At 47.0% G+C, this 4,399-nt stretch overlaps 1 long non-coding RNA gene across 1 annotated transcript; it reads right to left on the minus strand.

The window, feature by feature from the left end:
* Window positions 1–1,314: 1,314 nt before the first annotated feature.
* LOC116547936 lies at window positions 1,315–4,085 on the minus strand. Its single transcript, XR_004267238.1, has 2 exons — window positions 3,988–4,085; window positions 1,315–1,559 (listed from the first exon to the last, which is right to left on the minus strand). It is a non-coding gene; the product is annotated as an uncharacterized LOC116547936 (long non-coding RNA).
* Window positions 4,086–4,399: the final 314 nt, after the last annotated feature.

Below are 4,399 nucleotides of genomic sequence, written 5' to 3' on the forward strand. Positions count from 1 at the left end.
TGATTGTATGTGTGTGGGGTGTGTGTGTATATGGGGTGTGTGAGTGTGCATGCGTGTGTGACTATGTGTGTATATAGGGTGTGTGAGTGTGAATGTGTGTGACTGTGTATGATTGTGAGTATGTGTGTGGGGTGAGTGTGTGTGTATATGGGGTGTGTGAATATGCATACGTGTGTGTGAATGTGTGTGACTGTGTGTGTGAGCTGCAGTTTTCATCGCACACTGCTGTTGTAAAGGCGCAGTGGTCCTGCTGCTGATGGAGCAGAGGCCGGGCGTGTGGGTGTGAGTCCCAAGCAGAGAGAGGGTGTTGCTCTCCCTTCACCAGGGAGCGAGCAGGCTGCTTCGTGTGACTCCTGCTTAGAAGAGAGCCTATTAAGCTGGTCCTATGGGTGCAGAGAATGCACAGTGAGTAGAATTTGAAACTGTCTAAGAGCAGGCCTGTGGCTGACAGCTCTCAGGGGAGCCTCTCTTGCTGCCTTGGAGGTGGATTCTGTTTCAAGTCTTTCCTGGCAATATGGTGCTCAGGGGGCTGGCGTGTTCCAGCTGTACCCAGCAAGCCACGCTGCCTTTTCCCCTCATGCCAAATCCTTGTTCGTGTGGGCCCCAGGGGCTGACCGAGAACTGGCAATGCCAATCACTATGGTTTTTGAATTTCTCTTTCCTTCAGCCCCCCAGGGATTTCCCTGGGTTCTTTCCAGCTAGGAGATGCATCTTCAGTGGTTTGCATTCTGATTCATCTGCATCTCTGGGTGTTTTGAAGCAGAAGGCTTTCCAGAGTTTCTAGTCTACAGTAACGCCAGAGACTAAGCAACAGTGCTGTCCCTTTCTTCTGAACCTGCACATTCTGTGGGCTGTGCCTGGCATAGTCTTGGCCTTGGGAAAGCAGGCTGAGCCACTGTTTTGTGGCAGCCGGTGAGGGCACTTTGCAGGACAGAGAGGAGATGCTGTGAGTACGGTTGGAAGTTGTTCCACGGGGGTGGTGTCACTCACGTTTGAATTGCACATCTCTGTCTATGCCATGTTTTGACTGTGTTTTCCAAATCCTAGCTGGGATTGTGGGGCCTGCCTTCTCAGGCCTTTCCATGCATGTCACCAGAATCAGGAGGACTGTTCTCAAGCCTGACCCTCTATGACAGACAGCTTTTTAAAAGTGTAATTCACAGGACCCCCAAAAGACCTCAGGTAAGCCAAAACAGAGGTTTGCAAGGAGGGTGTCTCGGCTGCTCCCGATAGGGCCTAAGCTCAGCTGATATTTGGGAAATTAATTCAGATTAGTGTGAGTGCCCTTCTAGAAACTCTGGAAGAAAAAAATAATGATAGTTATCTTTTTAAATTACCGTGAAGTTTTTTAACCACAAGAGTTACTCAAAATGTGTAGCTGTGTGTTTTGTGAGTGGCTCAGCTCGGGAGACGGCACCCACCTCACAGCACTCGCAGTAGTTCTTCAGGCAGCCCGACCTCCTGCAGCTGCGCCCTTTGCTGTGCCGGGGCTTGACGTCGCCCAGCTGGCCCTTCCCAATTTTGGGCTGGAAAGCTTCTGGATTTCTACCAAGACATGCCTAGAGTGGAATGGGAAGCTCCATCAGGATGGATTTTATCATTCAAAACTCAGGGTCAGTGAAGGGCATCTTGTTTGGTTGTTGTGAAAGGTGCCACAGGAAGCAGTGAGTCTCTTTACACAGTTCAGAACGTGCAGCCCCTTCTTGTTTCATTTCAATTAGTTTCCACACAAAAAAGGCGATATCGTAGCTATGGTTTCTTCACGTTTTATTTTCTGAGTTTCTAAGCCATACATATTTACTGCAAAAAATAATGGATGGTAAAGAGGCAAAGAAAATCATTGTTTCCGTGTGGACACATTTCCATCCGGCATTTCTGGGGCTCTCTTTCCTAAGACGGTTGAGGTTGTGGACGATCCTAACCGCTCACACTGCCTGAACACGACTCAACAGACCACGTGCCAGGCATCTTTCCATGGCATTCATATACACGCCCTCTCATTTAATCCTCAGCAACCTTGGGAAGTAAAATCTACTACTGTATGATTGTTTCATATGTGGAGAAACTGAGGCACCGAGAGGTTAAATAACAGCTGGCGAGTGGCAGGATCCTGATTCAAGGTCCGCATGCCGACTTCAGAGCGGGTCTCAACCTCTGGGCCATGCCTTTCTCAGACAATATGTATGACTTGTTATGAGGGTCTGTGTGTTGTCACTTTTTAATCTCTCTATATACACACATACATACATAGCTTTACATACAAAATGATTCAATGCTCTTCGTAAAGATTCAAATAATACAGCAACCACAGTGGAAGTCCGCGGCCTCCCTTCCGCTTCCTGGGGTTGACATTGGAATCCGTGCTGTCCAGCAGCACAGCCCCGAGCATAAGGCCATCAGTGAGAACGTGCTGCGGGACAGTCCCAGCCTGCAGTGTGTGGCTTTAGGAGTTTTCACAGATCATTGAAGTGTGACAGGCAGTGGATACACACATCTGCAGCTGTGGCATGATGATCTTGTGCACATGTGCACACCTGTGTACCTGCTACTAAGGTCAAGTTAGAGGACAGGCAGCCCCACGGCTGCCTTGAGACTTCTCCCCAGCAGTGCACCCCCACGGGGAACCGCTATTCTGACTTAGAGGGCTTTAGGTTCGCCTATGCTGGTGCTTCAGGTAAGTGCAATCCCACAGCGTGCACTCCCACGTCTACTGCTTCCCTCAGGTAGCGTCTGGGAGATCCATCCGCACTGCTGCGCTTAGCTGCAGCTCCTGCTTTTCATCGACGTGCGGATGTATCCATTCTGCCACAGATGGACATTTGGGCTGTTTCCAGTGCCTAGCTACCCTGAATGGAGCTGCTATGACATTCCTGTGCAAGTCTTCTGGTGGACATCTGCACTCATTTCTAGTGGCTGTACTTTTAGGAATGAAATGGCTGGGCCATGGCATACACAAAAGTTTAGGTTTAGTAGCTGTGGTCAAACAGTTTCCCAAAGTGGTTGTGCCAATTTATATTTCTATCAGCAATGTATAAGAATCCAACACTTTTTGTTTTTACAGTTTTAATTGTAGATAGTACTCTTTATCCCTAAATAAAATGTGACTAAAGTTTATATCCATGACAATATTCTTCTGTCCTATGGATGTGGCTATATCAAAATTGGTAAGCTATTTCAAGTCACTTATCCATAATTCAAGAGGGGAATGAAATTATTTCAGAAAACAATGCAGAGAGCAGCCGTGCCCTTATAATTGTGTTCTATTTGCACAGGACAGTCTCGGGTCTACGGTCGATGGCTCTCGACTTCCCTTCATGAATGAGTGGGCACGGGAAGTGTCTCCCTGGAACAGGTTGACAGCCCTGAGCCTAACTGTCCCTCCCTTCTCCCTAATTATCTTTTGTGTCCACAGAAAGGGATCAAAGCTGCAAGCTCCTGTGTTTAGCCTTCGGCAGAGTGGCTATCGGGGCCATCAAAGTCACCTTTTGAGTCTCTGGGAAAACCTAGATTCTTCTTCTCTTCTTCTAGAAGCCAAGAGGTCACATTTAAGTTGTTAAATTTTATAATTAAAAACGTAGGCTGCCTGAGCACTTTCACCCAGCCTTCTCATGCAGCGGACTGTCTACACCTTTGCAGACTGCACGGCTCCAGTTCACGCTTATCTCCTATATAAGATGATCCCAAATGGCTAAACTCCAAGACAAAGCAGATGTTCACATGTCCTTGAATCAGAACCTTCCTAGGCTGCTGCACCTCTGAAGCCTTCCCACATAATAAAGAGAAAAAGGCCTTTCTCTGCCTACCGCTTTTACAACAGCCCCTTGTCATGGTTCAATACCCCCACTGGCAGGAATCAAGTCGTATTCAATGTATATTCTTCAAAACTGTGGGGTTTTTCCAATGAGGAATCTCTGGAGATCATTTTATGAACATCTCAAATAATTTGAAATGTTTTTAAAATGCACTCATTTAATTGACATCTATTACCTTAATGGCTTTAAACCGTTCAATTTCATGATGCAAGTTGTTGCAACAGTTATTACAATTGCAGTTGTTGCCAAAGTCCCCACTGGTGAAGCAGTCACAGTACCTGTGAAGGAAAGGACAGAGTGAGTGGCAGGCACAGACGGCACAGTCAGTAGTGAAAAGAGCACACACGTGTAAGAAAGGAGCAGTAATGTGCTGCAGTCAGAACGCTGAACACTAGAACACTAAACACTAGAACACTAGACACGAGAACACTAGACACGGGAACACTAGACACTAGAACACTAGATACGAGAACACTAGACACGAGAACACTAGACACGAGAACACTAGACATGAGAACACTAGACACTAGAACACTAGATACGAGAACACTAGACACGGGAACACTAGACACTAGAACACTAGATAC

Source organism: Sapajus apella, unplaced genomic scaffold (genome assembly GCF_009761245.1).
Source record: "Sapajus apella isolate SASKATOON/1434 unplaced genomic scaffold, GSC_monkey_1.0 scaffold5610, whole genome shotgun sequence".
In the NCBI taxonomy this organism is placed as follows: domain Eukaryota; kingdom Metazoa; phylum Chordata; class Mammalia; order Primates; family Cebidae; genus Sapajus; species Sapajus apella.